This window comes from Harpia harpyja, chromosome 10, assembly GCF_026419915.1.
Source record: "Harpia harpyja isolate bHarHar1 chromosome 10, bHarHar1 primary haplotype, whole genome shotgun sequence".
Taxonomy (NCBI): Eukaryota; Metazoa; Chordata; class Aves; order Accipitriformes; family Accipitridae; genus Harpia; species Harpia harpyja.
This window is the reverse complement of record NC_068949.1, coordinates 23,091,087-23,108,472: the sequence shown is the minus strand read 5'-3', so window position 1 is coordinate 23,108,472 and position 17,386 is coordinate 23,091,087. Positions and strand designations below refer to the sequence as shown.

The following is a 17,386-nucleotide window of genomic DNA, read 5'->3' as shown; positions in this document are numbered from 1 at the left end:
ACTGCAACAGTCATACATTTTCCACATTTTCTCTCCCAAAACCTCACGCATCCCTTTGCAGAACAATCCTGGAAAATAAGATCTTGCTAGTACTGCTGCTTCTGCCTAGAAACGTTCCCAGAGCTACACAGTCAGAAAAAACAACTGCAACTTTAAAATGTCACTCTTTATCCTTAAGCCTGAGAAGCTCTCTGTTCTAGTAGAGAAGACAAGACTCTACCATCTTGTGTCTGTGAATGCTGCCGGTTCCTACCAGAGCAAGAATCGAATACAGTGGAATTGCCCAGGTAACTTTCCAGGCTGCAGCTGCGATACCAGACAAACAGGCAGAGGAGAACCCATCACAAGCAAAAAGTGAACAGATGAAAAACAAAATGGAGAAGTGGTAAATAGTTTAATTTACGTAATAATTATACAGCTGAAGATGACTGCTATAATTATTAATAACTGTAAGTGGACTGATTGAAGAAATACATTACTAAATTAATTAAACTACCTTTCTATCTCTCCCAAAAAGGAAGAGCCCTTCAAGAAAATACATCTGCACAAAAGAAGGTATTTCTTCTCAAAAGATGGCTATTTCCATATCAAACCTACAGCCTTAAACCCAGCTATCTAAAAGGAGAAGATAATATAAACACCTTTTTGCTAAAAGGAGTTACATTCTCTCCTTGCCTATCCTCTCCCGAAACAATGCATTTTAAGAGAAAAGTCTAAAATGATATTTTAAAAAGCTTCCCTGAAAAATTTGTGGAAGTTGCCTAGCTTCGAGAATTTAAACAAATTAGGAGCACCTTAAAAAGAGCACTTTCAGTGAAAACTGTTGTTCATCCTGCAGCACTGCCAAGCTCACACTGCAGCATTCTTTCCTGGTTCTCTTTGAGAAAAATAAATCTGTATTTAAAATCTATCAAGCATCCATAATCAAAGGATCCTAAAATTTTTGTTGGCAATGCTTTTTTAACATACTTCAAAAGTATTTACATAAACTCCCCAGATATCATCTATTATAAGTACTGCATAGACTTGTTGTACAGAACAATGTCCATAATAGACAGAGAATGCTGCAGTTTACTAATCACAAGTTTTATGAAGCTTTGCTGTCTATTTATTAGCATGCCTCAGGTATAGTATAATGGAAAAGTTTTAGGGAACAGGCAGAGCAGATAACCAACACTTTTTTTTTTCCTCTCTATTTTTTTTTTTTAATTTTCCCTCCCTTTCCCCCACCATGACCTATTTTCTCAAATAACATGCAGACCTAGTGAGGACATTAACCTGTTTCCATGTCACAGCACAGCTCACGTACGGATGTGCTGGGATGCATTAGCTGTTGTTTATTGATCCATTTATAAGTTCATTCTACTGGGAATACCAGCTGGAGGATCAGGAAGTCTTTTGGTATCCTCTGCTTTGTGACATACTTTACTGATTAACTATTTCCCAGAATACATTTATTTTAACATTTTGTGGAAATACTTACAGAAGATTCCTCCTCTTCAGTCTCCCACACGTGAATCACTCTTACATATTTTTAGTCCATTCATTATTTTCAAAAGTCAAAGTGTAATAAATCACATACCATTTTTTTTTAAATAAAAACCTAAGAATTACTTGTACCACACATTGTCTACTACAAATACTGATTTACATTTTACCAAGTATTAGAAATTAACAAGCTAGCTGGTCTTTACTCAAGAATGTAAAATGCCAAAACAAGTTTCATGCAGATGGGGGGGGGAGAACAAAAAAAAAGCTAGCTTCCCCTTGATTCCCTACAGGCTTCTCATATGCAAACTGTTTCCCACACACACAGTGTGTACTTCTGTATAAATTTTGGTGAACCAAACTGTACCGTAAAAAAAGAATTCTAGAGAAGACACCAATATGTGATCGTTATTTATTATGGTTCATCCTACTTGCTTCTGCCTTTAGCATTATTAACCTTTGAACCCGCAATTACTTACTGCTTATTTGCAATGTACATACTCTTAAAAACCTACCTTTGTGCCAAGAAGTGTTTATATCATTTTGTAAGTTTGACTACATTTTAAAAATAGATGTCTACAATAAACCCACATTCACTGTTCCGATTTAAACAGGATGGGAAAGCAGCTGAGCTTTAACTGTCTGAATTTTTGGAGCTGTAAAAGACGACAGGGCAAAGTAATTCCAAAAGCCAGGCTTCTAGCCTTCAAATTCAAAGACTGCAAGCTTGACCAAATCCACACATCAAATTAATTATGCCAGAATGCAACAAGCTAGAGCCTACTGCAAAATAATTAAGCAAAAGATCACCAGGGTTCATGTCCTGTCACACTTTTAAAGCCAACCACAATCCAGTGAAGTCTTATCTGCAACATAAAATGGCATCGTTTTGGGCTTGGAGAGATGTTCGAAAGAAACATTCACAATTTATATCTACGAGTTTTAAAAACCTGATTTCTCCAATTCTCAGGAAAAAACCAAGGATTCAGACGTTTTGCTTTTAACAACAGAACCCCTGGGAAATGAGTGCAGTGCAATCAAAGGAGTGGGGAAAAAAATGACAACACAGATATGGATCACAACCTATATACCAGAAACACTATGCAAAAAAAGGAAGATACTGCTCTAAGTGGGATGCTCTAACTGAAATAGGGGGAGAAAACAAATGGGACCAAGGATACATCACATAGTATGATCATAAGCCTCATTTCATTAGTAACTAGGCAGCAAATTATTTTTATTGCCCGCAGAAGCATCTGACCAAAATCAGTTTTCTTCCAACGCCTTTTGAATCAACTGGCCAATTTCCAACATTTTGAAATAAAAAACCAGAGATCTCAAAAATAATTATGTTCCTATAGACTACATGAAAATCGATGGTCAGGTAGAGGAAAAAGACCCAATTTGCACTTTTAGTGAGGGGGAAGTAGGAAAATTCACCTCTTAATATATTTGATTTGGCAGCAAGTCAATCAGTACAGACTATCCATAGCACTGCCCGTTGTTACAGAGGAGAATGGGATTAAGGACTGGAAAAGGGATAAGAGATAAAAAGACAATCCATGTAAATACAAATGTAAATTTTATTATTTCTGCAGCTCAGAGAAACTGACCTGCAGACAGTAACTTGTTTTAATAGCCTTACAAACTGTGAGTAACTTGGACAAGTATTTACATCTCTTGACCTCCTCCTGCTAGGTAGATTGCCTAGAAATATCTTACCTCAGAATCAATGGGCAAATGGACTATGCACTCCTGTCTGTGTATTTCAAATATTTTTTTGAATCCATTTTACAACATCCATAGAAATAATTTTCCATTATGCTTTTTACAGCATTGAGCATGAAGATACTCAATGAAGAACAAAGTAGACATGTAATAATGATAATATATTCTGAAAAGGCCTCCATAGATAAATACAAACCTGGATATAACATGCAGAAGTGTTGGTGGGATGACTCAGCTCCTAATGATATTTCATTTAAGTTCATTTTCTTAGCAGCAGCCTGAAGTTATTAATAACCCCCAGTATGCTACTTAGAGCTGTGGATTCATCTTCCTGTTAATGGTAGTAATAGGTTCTTTGTTAATGGTTTTAAGATAATGCTGGGTTTTGCCATATGGTTGGATTTGTATGAGGGTTTCTCATGAAAAGCCAGAGAGTGTAAGAAATTGTTGCTATATTTAACTTCAGACAGTTGGAATGGACACTGTTCTCGTATTTACAAGTGCAAACAATGCTCAATATTTACTGCACGTTCTGATTAAGAGAACTACAGGGACTTTAAACAAGAGAACATATGGATAGATCAGAGGATTGGTAATGCAATACTGAGCTTTTCACCTCTAGGTCATTGGTTCAAATCTAAACTGGTTGATAATGAAGGCAAGCTATTATCATCTGACAGCTCTGGCCTTTGCAAATTGATTTGTCAGGCTCAGTCCAGTTCCCATCAAATTCAAAATTCACCATACAATTTGCATTCCTGAAAAAAACTTCACCCTAGCAAAGTAACAAAAAATTGAGCAGAGACAGAAGTAATCTCTTCCTCCTCGGGCACCATCTCCAGACCCGGACCTAGGGCAAGTGCCAGAGGAACATTGAAAATTACACCACTGGTAGCACAACACATCATTCCGTGGACAAAGATTACTTCTGCCTCTCAGATACCCAGTTATAATTACCTCTGTACCAGTACAAAGCTTTCGGGTTTTTTATTACCAAAGAAGGAAGACAAGAAAGAAGAGACACCAATACGCAGGTTTTAAAACTGAAATTTCACAGTGCTGCTTGAAGATTTCTTTGGATATCTTGTTCAAAGATGCATTTCATAAGGCTGAAAGCTTTGAACAAAATGGTCACAGTGCTCTATAAAAGGAATATAAAATTTAATATCCATTTTGTTATGATGTATTTGTAGCCAAAATGTGTAAACAACACTTGTAGCAGCAACATTTAAGAATTGTATTTCCTGCAGATGGGTTTAATTCAGAAATGGATTTATTTAAAAGTTACTATGAATGATACTAGAAAAGTCATGTTTTTACAGCATTTCCTCATAAATATGTGAGACAAGAAACGTATGGATTAGTCCATAACAGTACATAACTTTCCGCAGGCTTTCATAATTTGAACAAAAATGGTTTTAAGCCTCAAAACCATAAGTCTAGCCTCTTCCTTTGCCTCTTAATAGTTTGGCAACAATCACAGCAAACACTCTGCAGGAACCACAGTTCTCCATTTCACCAAGTGATAACTGCTACATTAGTGAATAGAGACACCGAGTTTTAATATAGCACCTTTAAGATCACCTTCACTTTGCATATTTAGAGCACTAGACAATAAAATCTACTGGAAGTTTTACACTCTATGAACACAAAACATTACCTCTAACATTTAAGACTACAACAGAATACTTACAGCTCACAAATCTTGGGAAGTGTGGAAAAAAATAACTTAAGAGCCTCCTGCCTTCCTTGCAGGTTCCTTGGTTTTTACTAAGGTGTTGATGACATACTGAAGTTTTTCCTTCCTTTTCCAACAACTCCAGAAACAGACCACTTACTGTAACTTTAGGAAAGCCACAACAGGTTAACTTCCCAACTGAATGATTGCACATAAGTTCAGCAAGCTGAATGATTGAGCTGGCATGTGATCTACTGCTATAAAGTCAGAGTAGAGTAGCTTAGCCAAGTGATACTGTAGTTTGGCCAAACACTAGTCCCGTGTCCCATAGACAATGGCTGGTGAGCTCCACCCAAACCTTTTAACTTTCTCAGGTCACAGAACAGGAAACCCCATGCATCAAGTGACATAATGGAGAGAAAGGAAGGAATAAACTGCATGCTAAACTTGCATGTCAAGAGACACAATAAGAGACCTATATATTGTGTCACTTGCCTTAGAAAGTGTCCAATTTACAGCTAGGAGATGGTTCCTCCCAGCAGTCTCACACACAGGGTGCAAGCCTAGGAAAGGGGGCTGTCTACAGATGAAAGCAAAATCTTAAAGACTAAAGAATGCCAATTACTTGACTTGCATTTAACAGGAACAATAGAGAGATCTGTGCAAGACAATCAAAATTCCTTGACAGTCAGTAACAACATTTCTTGCTGCTCCTCTCTGCCATCAAACACTGCATATCTGTGCTAGGGAATGACCTTCAAGTGACAGAAATACAAAATAACTTTGCAATGGTGACTGCAGCCACTATCGACAGAAAAGAAAGAAATTAAAAGGCAAAGTTTAGACCAAGGCAAGAAGTGGAGTATTTCAGAGAACAAATTAAAATAAACTGTTTGAATAAATGTGGGTGGAACATATGTTAGGAAACTGAAGGATGTGTAAGGGATTTAAATTTCAGAAGGTTGCATGACAAAAATGAGAAGACTAATATGTTCTACAGGTGCCAACAGGCACATTTATTGTAAGACTTTTATTGGTTCTGAACAGTAAGGTAAGCAGATTTAAAAAAAGAATAGCTCTAACTTTTTATTACTCTTTCATCCTCCTACCTCAGTTTCCTTTTTGTATCACCTGCTGCATTTTGCATAGTTGCACCAAAAGTTATTTGGGACAGCCGCAACTGTTCTTTATATAGATATGTTTATAGAGCACTCAAACACAATGCAGGCTAAATTCTGATTATTGTGGATATAACCTACTACAACTACAAGGATGTGATACCTAAGAGCTCTGCCACTATTCTTTCATCTCTATGTAACAAGGTTTTTGAAGCTCCACAATCTGGGAAATAAACACACTTTCTCTTCTATGTACTCTCCATGAAAATTCGCATAAGAAGGCTTAATGCCTAATAACATCACCAGGACTGGATAAAGAAGGATTTAAATTCCCATTATCCTTTTTAATGAACTCATGACTACAGTCTCAAAATAGACCGTTAACCCAGAAGAGAGAGAAGAACTGACATAATTTTTACCTGTAACAACTGAAAGAAATGAACTGAAATGCTTTCACAGCTGTCACTAGCATAAAGAAAGCAAAATTTCTAAATTCTCTCAGATAACTAAGTTTGTCTGTACTGGACAAATCAAGAACACCCTTACGCCTCACCCCACCAAGAACACTGTGGCAAAAGGCTTCCTGGCTAGCATCACACAGGTGAGGGGAGGGAAGAGAAAAGAGGGAAGAGAAAAGAGGGAAGAGAAAAGAGGGAAGAGAAAAGAGGGAAGAGAAAAGAGGGAAGAGAAAAGAGGGAAGAGAAAAGAGGGAAGAGAAAAGAGGGAAGAGAAAAGAGGGAAGAGAAAAGAGGGAAGAGAAAAGAGGGAAGAGAAAAGAGGGAAGAGAAAAGAGGGAAGAGAAAAGAGGGAAGAGAAAAGAGGGAAGAGAAAAGAGGGAAGAGAAAAGAGGGAAGAGAAAAGAGGGAAGAGAAAAGAGGGAAGAGAAAAGAGGGAAGAGAAAAGAGGGAAGAGAAAAGAGGGAAGAGAAAAGAGGGAAGAGAAAAGAGGGAAGAGAAAAGAGGGAAGAGAAAAGAGGGAAGAGAAAAGAGGGAAGAGAAAAGAGGGAAGAGAAAAGAGGGAAGAGAAAAGAGGGAAGAGAAAAGAGGGAAGAGAAAAGAGGGAAGAGAAAAGAGGGAAGAGAAAAGAGGGAAGAGAAAAGAGGGAAGAGAAAAGAGGGAAGAGAAAAGAGGGAAGAGAAAAGAGGGAAGAGAAAAGAGGGAAGAGAAAAGAGGGAAGAGAAAAGAGGGAAGAGAAAAGAGGGAAGAGAAAAGAGGGAAGAGAAAAGAGGGAAGAGAAAAGAGGGAAGAGAAAAGAGGGAAGAGAAAAGAGGGAAGAGAAAAGAGGGAAGAGAAAAGAGGGAAGAGAAAAGAGGGAAGAGAAAAGAGGGAAGAGAAAAGAGGGAAGAGAAAAGAGGGAAGAGAAAAGAGGGAAGAGAAAAGAGGGAAGAGAAAAGAGGGAAGAGAAAAGAGGGAAGAGAAAAGAGGGAAGAGAAAAGAGGGAAGAGAAAAGAGGGAAGAGAAAAGAGGGAAGAGAAAAGAGGGAAGAGAAAAGAGGGAAGAGAAAAGAGGGAAGAGAAAAGAGGGAAGAGAAAAGAGGGAAGAGAAAAGAGGGAAGAGAAAAGAGGGAAGAGAAAAGAGGGAAGAGAAAAGAGGGAAGAGAAAAGAGGGAAGAGAAAAGAGGGAAGAGAAAAGAGGGAAGAGAAAAGAGGGAAGAGAAAAGAGGGAAGAGAAAAGAGGGAAGAGAAAAGAGGGAAGAGAAAAGAGGGAAGAGAAAAGAGGGAAGAGAAAAGAGGGAAGAGAAAAGAGGGAAGAGAAAAGAGGGAAGAGAAAAGAGGGAAGAGAAAAGAGGGAAGAGAAAAGAGGGAAGAGAAAAGAGGGAAGAGAAAAGAGGGAAGAGAAAAGAGGGAAGAGAAAAGAGGGAAGAGAAAAGAGGGAAGAGAAAAGAGGGAAGTGAAAAGAGGGAAGTGAAAAGAGGGAAGTGAAAAGAGGGAAGTGAAAAGAGGGAAGAGAAAAGGCTCCTATTTAATTCAGTCTCAATGATATGCAGCCTGCTTGATTAGATATACTCTTGATTAGGTGCTGGAATAGAATTTAAAGAGTATCCTGTCTAATGAAATTATCATTATTTCTATCACTTCCTAAATGAGAACAGATTTCAACAGACTCATTCAAATTTTTTTTAGCCCATAATGCATTTTTGGCAATTATTTTTAAAAGCTGTCATGTTTAAGTTATGTATTACCTCACCAGTTTAGTTCTCAGCACAGCAGTACTTTCTTTCCTTCTGGAAACAAACACAATACTATCTGTGTTGCTATTGTTTTCCAAAACTGCTATTCAATGTCAAGTATATTGCAGCACAAAACCTTTCAGTTGTAGATTTTCTTTTTCAAGTCTGAGGAGCAGCACAAGCTTAGAGAGGCTTGTTGTCAGTACATACTTCTTTCTTTCAAACTGCATGGGAAACTACACAACTATTTTTCCTCCCATTTCACATGCATATTTTTTCCATGATTATAACACTCAGAATTTGTTCTGAAATCTGAAAAGCTCTTTGAATTCTTTTCACATGCACGATCAGCCACTACAATACCCACAACAACTTCACGCAGCTGAAAGACCAGAAAGCCATTGTGTCTGCAACTTTTAAAAAGCAGAAGGTGTATACTGTTACGGTTTCTATTTAGGGCTATAATCCTTCACGAATCCTCACTCATAATCCTCCTACTGAATGAAGGGTTTCAAGCGAAATAAAATCCTGGAAAAGCAAACAGCTTCTGCTTTTTTTTTTTTTAGGAAAAAAAAAAAAAGCAGCACATGCTTTTGCCTACCTTGGACCAACATAATAAATACAATACTATAACTGAGCAGCTTCTTCTAACCAACGGCTTCTATGCAAGATTAACTTTTAATGGCAGTTGATCACATCTAAGTTATTAACCGACATGATACAATGTCGGCGATATTAATCTCAAAGATCCCTGCTGATAAAAGACCTTTTTAGCCTCCAGTATCCTCTTTTTCTCCTACCTGCTACTCCTTCCCTCTTCTGAAGCTGACCCGCTGCAGGCAGGCAGGGGGGGGCCCCTCACGTACAACTGCACCGGAGGTCAGGCCCCGGGGGCCACGGCTGCGCCTCAGCACGGAAACCCCGCTGACCGCCGCCTACCCACGCGTGGGCTGCCCGCCCTGCCACCAACCGAGGCCAGGCCGTGCGGCCATACGGGGCTGCACCGCTTTACAGACCTGGGAGAGTCACCGGTGGGTCTCCAGGCACATGGAACAAGTAACCAGTTAGCAGCTGGGGGGGTGGGGAGTGGGGTGTTGTTGTTTGGATTCCCCCCCCCAAGGAGACGGGACAAGAGGAAAGAAACCCCAAGCATTCCCGAGAGCGGTGGATCCGGGGTTCCCGCCGCACCCCGCAGGGAGCCGGCCGCTGCCAGCACCGCGATACAAACTGCCCTGGCCCCTTGCCCAGCCCGCCCGCGCCGCTGAGGGGCGCGACCGCTCCCGTCCCGCCCCCGGAGCCACAGCCCCGCTGCCGCGAGAGTCAGGACGGCTCCGGACAGTCGCAGCGGGACACCGCAGAAGCGGGGGGAGGGGGAGAAGAGACGGCGGCGGGTCGCAGCCCCTCCCCGGGGCGGTGAGTCCCTACCTGCCGGCGTCGGGTCCCGCCGCGGCGCGCAGCATCGCCTCCTGTCGGGCGCCCTCATCCCCCGCTGCTATAGCTACGGGGAGCCGCGGCAGCCGCCTCTCGCGAGAGGCGCCATCTTCCCGCGAGAGCCGCGGGCCGCGCCGGCGGCGCCTCCTCTCGCGAGAGGGCTGAGGGAGCCCAGTCCGGCGCGGCGAAGCTCGGTCTGCTCCGCTTTCTCCACCGCCATTTCTGATTCCCCCCAGCCCAGGGCAGCCCTGTCCCGGTTCGGGGTGCTTCGGAGGGCAGGGGGCCTAACCCGGTGTCCCGTCCCAGAAGGGGCGAGAGGTCTCCGGTGTGTTGTGACTTATCCCCTCATAAGGAGGCAGCCCGTAGAGCTGTTCCCGCACCCGGCCCGAAGCCAGGGCGTAACTAGGAATAATTTCGGGGGGGGGGAGGGGGTCTGGCTGAGTCCCGGTAAACCGCTTTACTCTGCGGAGGTGGCAGCGCTCAGGGGTCGGTGGGTGCCGCGTCCGGAGCGGGCCCGGCCGGGCCGGCCTCGCAGGGCGCTCGCTGCTCGCAGCGCCCGGAGCAGCTTACCGTGGTTCAGCACGTTAAGCTGATGCAGCAGAGCTTGCTCGATAAAGCTGCCTGGGTAGAAACCGGTTTTTCTTGCCCGAAAGGAAACAGGTGTGCTTGCAGAGTCTGTATAATCTCTAACAGTTGCACAGTATGGGCTGCGATGGCTGTGGGATGTGACTGGAGCCAAAGGTAACAGTCCTCCAACATAATGCCTAGCAAAAGTTTACTTGTAATTCGTGCAAGAGCTGGGTTTCCTCACCGATTAGAGCCATAACATCATATGTTCAACATCATCTGTCCAAGTACTTCAGGCATGAATTAGACCATCTCAGGATATGGGAAAAACTGAATAAAATCTTTTACAAATTTGTATTTTGATTTTCTGAATACTAGACAAAGTGTAAAATGAATATTAAGCTCATTCCCTGAATTGCATCAGCTGCACATAGCAGTATGTGATTTTCCTGCCACCAGTGCAGAGTGCTGGCAGTAATACTAACTGGTGGTTTTGGTGATAACCAAGATGCACATTTAAAGCCCACCGAAATAAATGGGTCCTTTCCTATGGCTTCAGGATCATGCATGTAGAGAGTCTGAAGATGACTGGGGGGACAGCCATTTCCATGAGCAGTTGGTATCTCAGTGCTAGCACCCTGGATAAACAGTGAAATTAATTACTCAAACTGAAACATGAAGACACGAGGGCTAATACACTTTCTTTTCTGCCCTTGTATTTCAGTGTTCCCAACATCTGAGAGAGATGTCCTTTGTAACAATCCTGAGGGGAGTGCCACCAGCTCTGTAAGTTGTGGAGGAAGTTCTTTTTATTCTGTTGAGCCCCATTTTTACATATGAGAAGTGAGTGAGTTGATGCATAATGTTCTGTATCTAAAAGATGCATTTCTGTATGCCAGAATTACCAGCTTCTGATAATTCAGGTGTACCATCAGTGGTACACCAGATGCACAGAGGATGCCTGGAGGACTGGGACTACCTTTTGTTCTGCTCAGAGCAAACACTTAAAGCATACTGTTTGTATATACAGGTGTCTGCAATACTGTTAGTGCGGCTGCTGTTAATATGGCATTTCTAACACCGCTAAAATAATACCAGAAAAAGTTTGTGCATTTGAAAGAATGCTTGTTTACTTGTTGTGACTTCCCATCCCATTTCAGTCTTTTGCTTTGGGAATCAAGCCAATCGTACTGGGAGAGACAGCAGATGAGGAAGGCCTCAAGCCTCTCTTAGGGACCAAAGATAATTAAGAGAAACATTTAGAGATAGTAGATATAATGAAGCCCTGAATCCATGCTAGCTTCAGGCCCATTGAAGTATGTCTGGTTTTGTAATAGAATATGGAAGTAACTACTCATCTGAGCCAGGCACTGTGGAGTTTGACTAAAGCGCTCTTCACTGTAATTGAATTTGTACAGCATCTGTGAGCAGGGGAGGTCCTGTGCGATAAGGCCCATAGGTTGTCCTTAGGCTGGCCAGCAGAAAGTTTCTCATTTGTTTGTTCCTCCTTCCAGGGGCCACTTTGTTTTCCCTGCAGTGAATGATGTATAATGAGATTGTTGCTTAAGGCAGGACCTTCCCCCAGTAAGAAGGGGAAGTCTGCAGCGTCCTTATTTACCCTTTTGTGTAGAGGGATGTTTTGGAGCACAAGTAAAGCACTGCGTAGTGGGTAGCCTTTTTCACTGCTGTTAGTGCCCTCCTTGTAGTTTTTTTTCTCCCCAGCTATAAATGCAGGGAGCTGGAGTAAAACAGGCGTGCTGCTCTTGGCTCATGTCTGAGCCTGGGAAGAGTTGAGACCTTTGTCAGCTTTTTGTAGTATGGTTGTGCCTTCCCTGTCCAAATTTCCCAAAAATAAGTGTTCCCAGTAAGCCTTGTTAGAAGAACAAAGAAGAATAACTACTTTGGTTTGGCACTAGAAGGGGAACTTAACACCATAAATTAATCTCACCTTATTTATGCATTCATTTGTTCACTGTGGATTTTTGAAAGGCAAATGTTCATTATAACTCTGGCTAGAGCTATACCTATAACTTCTTCCTATTTTTTAAAGGGTAAGTGGTCCCTGTCTGCAGATTTCTTTGTGTCAGTTCTCCCTGAAAGTACATCAAATGGAATTTTCTTTAAATGAAAAACAGACTTTTAACATTAAAACTCTTTGCACAAAACATTTTGTGGTTTTTTATCGTTAATCAAAAGGTCAAAACAAAACAAAAAAAAGAGCCTGCAGGTTTTCTTCAAAAAAGTTGGAAAATGTGCATTAAAAGTTTTTATATAAATAAAGTTTCTAAAAAGTATAATTGAAAATTAAAGGAAGAGTTTATATTTGAGAATTTGTTTATTAAGCTGACTGGATTTCAGGTTTCATTTAAGAGCATTGCTTCATAGGGGTTTATGTAGTTCTCTTCCCTTTACTGCATGTGTTAATTAACACAATACAGATTTGACCAAGTACTTGCACTCATTAAAGCGTTGTGTAAGCTGTACTGCAAGCAGAAGATGATCATCAGAGAGAAGATGACACTTAACTCTGTGTTAAATACATAGAGAGCAAGAGGTACAGCATAAAGGCACTGCTAATTAATTCCATAAGCTGAAGAGACTTTTACTAGTAGATATATGATGCCATGAATATGATTAATAGTGTCTCAAATCCCACATACTCGGCAGTTCACAAAAGTTGTAGGGTTCCACAAAATGCGTGCAATCTTGCTTCTGCATGTGTCTGCAAATTCTGCTTGATTATCTGTGGTCCTGGTCAGGCACATCTCCAAGACAGAATAGGCAACTTGTCTAAACTAGTTTGTAACCTGCAGTTTGAGGATTTGGGCATAGATGAGATTGCATATAAATGTATTAATGTGCTGTGAGCCAGCAGGCTGGCTTGCAAACTTTTTTAATACTCATTCAAGAGAAATTAGCATATGTTCTGCAGATGGGCAGCGGTGGACTCCATAAGGTGCCAGAGAAGTGCTAACAGCAGCTTGTTGTGCCAAGAAGCAGTCCTTTGGAAGTGGGGCATTTGCCAGATGATCACACCTGTGGCAGTCTTCTGTGGAAGAGAACATATACTTGCAGACAAGCTAGGCAGGAAGAGAAACCTCAGTGCAGTGAATGTTCAAGCCTTGCACCACAAGTCAGTGCTTCCCATGGAGGGACGGCTACATGCAGACCTGTTTGCCCCATAACAGAATGATCGTGTTCAGGCTCTTGGCTGTCTGGTGCCTGCCATCTTGTATATGAGAAGGGAATACATTGTATGTATTCATGGTATGATTTTTAAAACAAGTCAAACAAGACAAAGCCCATATTCTCCTAACAGCCTGAAACTGTTCCAAATTTTATTTCAGAGAGTCACTAAGCCTAATGACAAAGCCATCTCCTCTAAATGCTCTGTCAATAACAACATCAAATGTAATTCCCAGATGTTAGTTGTATGAATTATATCTTCATCACTAATGGCAAGCTGCTCACATGAGAGAGACAATTATGAGATGCAAACCCTTTGATTATGGAATACATTGCAGTCAACTGGAAGAGTTTTTGCGCAACACAGAGAAGCATACCAGCTGTGCTACTACCTGCCAAATATTTATGCCATCAGCCATCTTCAGGCAAGATTTTTAAATATATGAATCCATATTTATGGATAGTATTGCTGAGATTTTGTTAAACACCTTTCTTTTACAATAAAATGTGGGCACTATTCTTTTATGCATTTTCAGTGTGGCTTGGATTCTTTATCATACAAGTTGCCTTACATGAGAGAAACATTTCAGAGCTTGGAAACTGTAAAATAATATTCCTAAAAATAACACTGTAAATAACTAAAAATATAAGAACTTTTTGTTCTGAATGAAAGATCTGAATGACAAAAAATTCTATCCAATCTGTTTTTCATGGGCCAGCCCCTCTTTATCAAATGGATTTTTGGCTGCTTTTCAATGGAGTATAAGCTTAATATCCAGTACATTCTCTATGAGGGAACTGTAGCCTGCCTTTACAAGAGGGTGGGCTCAATAGTTTGTTAGTTCTTTTTTGTCTCTAACTACGATGATCCTGCTTAAAAGCAAATGACTGAGTTTCCATTCTGTAGCTCCTAGTATGTGGGGGAAATCCACTGTAATTAAATCTTATAAAATCCTCTTATTCCCAGTATAAATAATTCTCTGACATGGGCGATTCCCCTGAGTCTACATCATAGCCCAAAGAAAACAAAGAGCAGGAACAGTTACTTACTTCCTCTTAAATATTTGATCATTTTGGACAAACTTCTGCCCTGATTACAGTAGCTGCAAGACTCACTGAAATAAATTATTTTTGAGACAAATTTGGATTACTGATTTTTCTCACTTTTAACATTACTTTGAATAATGACTAAACTAGCATGTGTCTTAAGCTATGTAAACAGCAGTTGTCTGAATTGTTCTACAACATGTAATGTTGTATTTCTTATTTTGTACTAGAAACAAAAGCACATAAATCCTGCTTGACGAGATTTGAGATTGAAAGTGTACTGGCAAAAGAAGAGCTATATGCCTCATTAAGCAAATTACCAAAACTGAAGGATCCTCTTAGCTTACAAGTATGAATTATAGCAATATTATTAATAATTTGCAGTGATACAATACTAATTCCAAGCACATTGCAACTTTTTATCCCCACTTAGGGTTTGGGCTAATGGAGTGCACAGATGAAAACTCTTGTCCAACAGTACATTATGAACCAGAGAGAAGCTTGGGGTATATACCCAGTCCTTTGACCTACCTGCTGGATGATGCTGCCTTCCTTGTACGCAAGAGCTTTGAAATTACACCACCAGAGAGCACTGTGCTATTTCTACACAGTATTTCTTACATTTCCCTGCATATTTAAGGACCTATTTTATTTAGTCCTTTTTTTCTATGCTCCGGTAGAACTCAAATGATTGTTGTGATTATATTGGAATTCCCAGTCATTTTGGTATCATTGCCCTGTATGCACCAACAGCCCTTAGGTGCCCTGTCCAGCCTCACCTGGGACCTTCACCCCACTTACGGCCCAGAAACCCCATTTAAGCTCAGTGCTGGGCCTGGGCCCCTTGTGTCAGCTATGTTGTAGGGGTGCTGGCCTGCATTCTTGTCTTCTGGGTGGACCCGAGACCTGTGCTGGAGCTAGCCTGTCTCCTAGATGGACTTCGGACCCACAGTGTAGCTTGTGTCCAGCCCTGCCTCCTTTTGCTCCTGACCAGACTCCTTGGATAGCCCCTGTGCCCGATTCATCCCCTCTCCATGTCTGGGATGACTGATGGACCCTGTCACCAGCACTCAGCTCTGCCTGCCATGCTCCGATGTGGTGGGCTTGTGTGCTGGTTGGTGAGGGCACTGCCTGTGCTGGGCTTGCCTGGGGCTCACCCCTCCTCAGAGCAGCCAGCCCTCTTTGCACCTTGACATGTCTAACTGGCCCATGATCCGTAACACCTGCTACTGAAAATAGACCATGACATCCAGGTACCAAACTGTCTTGTTTCTGCTGCTCCTGACATATCTACCATGAAAGCATAATGTATTTCACTTTAAAAAATCATGTAATCCTGTATTACAAGAGTTTAAAATCCAGGTCAGAAAAGGGGAGGCAATAAATGGCATATCTAGTGGGAAAATATTTTCCTTAGTGTTACCTAGTTTTCTCTGAAATTTCGTCTGTCCTTCTGAACTTCTGACATTCTCTTTGTAGCCTGGATTCTTGTAATATAGTTAGAATACTTTTTGAACTGGAAAAGAAATCCCTCCCACTTAATTACAATGCATTTGAAAAAGCTAGATTGATTAAAAATGTAGGAAAACCCATAGCAACCTTATCTCCAGACAGAGATCTAATACAGAATAAACTAATAGTTAAGTAGAATGTGAGAATTTCCCATTTAATTGTCTTTCACCAGTGAAATTTGCATGTATTTATGTAGGCATTAAAAAAGGAAATCAATGTGGGAAATGTCTTTTCAGCTAATTCCTGGATCCATTTTATCCAAATAAACAAGTTTTTCTGAGGATTTGGTTTTGACTCAAACTTCAAATACTTTGCAGGAACATGTCAAAAAAGACAACCTTTTTCATTTTTGTTGGAATTTTTTCCAAAGATCAAAGTACCACCTTAATGTTTTTAAGTTTAGTCACAGAACTGAGTTATGGATACTTCTTAATCATTTAATAGGACATATAATAAATGTTTAGCCATTTCAGCAGAAAGGTTAGGAAGCTACTCATTCATTACTTCTGCAGCTTGTTATTATTAGCACAATTTTTAACAGATCTTGGGCAGTAGCCTTTTAGAGGAGTGTAATAAAGCCAACTTCATAACTATCCAAACAGAATAAAAATCAAATATATGGTTGCAGGGATTTCTAGACAAGGAGGAAAAACTCCTGAGTTAAAAGTACTTCAGTGGAAGCTGTCGCAGTAAGCTAGCTGTTTAGCCCTGTTTATAAGAGGAAATGTTGATCTAAAGATGGCACCAGGACAGAAAATTCTAAACCAGTCTCCATACAGGCTGAGCTAGGGTATGGTAGTGAAACAGCAGTCTTGTACGTTATGTGTCAGAGTGCAAATGTTCATGAAACAGAAGGTATTTCATGTAGAAAAATAAAGTTCCTTATTGGTTTTCCACAGTGTCTGTCCTTCTTCCTGTATGTGTGGCATTGCTAAAACTGTTAGAAGAAATGGAATAGACTTTGATGCTGTGTATTTGAATAAGTAATGCACTGTGGCGGGTGTCAAATTATCTCTGTTGCAATTAAAGCTTTTTCTTTCTTGCTTTGTAACTATGGGCAAGTCATCTCACTTGGGTGTGCCTCTGTTCCTTCCCAACCTATTGCCTTCTTGGTCTCTGTGTGAAAAAAACCCAACTTCTTAAGCTATCACCGCTTTTATACTCTGGAGAATTGGGGAATCTTAGGTGACAGTGAAATACTTTCATCTGTCTGTTACACTGACAGGCTGACTTGCTATTTTAGCTCTGATCCTGTTACGATTACCTGTATCGTTTCCTCTCAAAGTCATCATTCTTCACCATCAGTTTTGCAGTATTTATCCAAGCCTCCTTGATGTATACCTATCTTATGACCATCCCCATCAGTCCCCAATCTTTCTTCCCATGCTAACAGTCTAGCTGCGAGATTGAAACTTATGTTATTGCTAATCCCCAAATTGATTCAGCAGCATTTTTTAAAGAG

At 40.8% G+C, this 17,386-nt stretch overlaps 1 protein-coding gene and 1 long non-coding RNA gene across 8 annotated transcripts in view; one reads left to right on the top strand and one right to left on the bottom strand.

The window, feature by feature from the left end:
* USP54 (ubiquitin specific peptidase 54) overlaps positions 1 to 9,735 on the bottom strand; it is a 106,271-nt gene extending 96,536 nt beyond the window's left edge. For 3 of the 7 annotated variants that reach the window (XM_052798581.1, XM_052798578.1, XM_052798580.1), the window contains exon 1: positions 9,607 to 9,734. The gene's annotated coding sequence lies outside the window, so the exon portion shown is untranslated. Of the gene's footprint in view, positions 1 to 9,606 lie in introns of all 7 variants that reach the window. The other 4 variants (XM_052798573.1, XM_052798577.1, XM_052798582.1 and 1 more) reach the window with 3 other exon arrangements.
* A 480-nt stretch (positions 9,736 to 10,215) lies between these two features.
* On the top strand, positions 10,216 to 16,977 carry LOC128146799 (uncharacterized). Its single transcript, XR_008236844.1, has 3 exons — positions 10,216 to 10,353; positions 10,904 to 10,965; positions 14,846 to 16,977. It is a non-coding gene; the product is annotated as an uncharacterized LOC128146799 (long non-coding RNA).
* Positions 16,978 to 17,386: the final 409 nt, after the last annotated feature.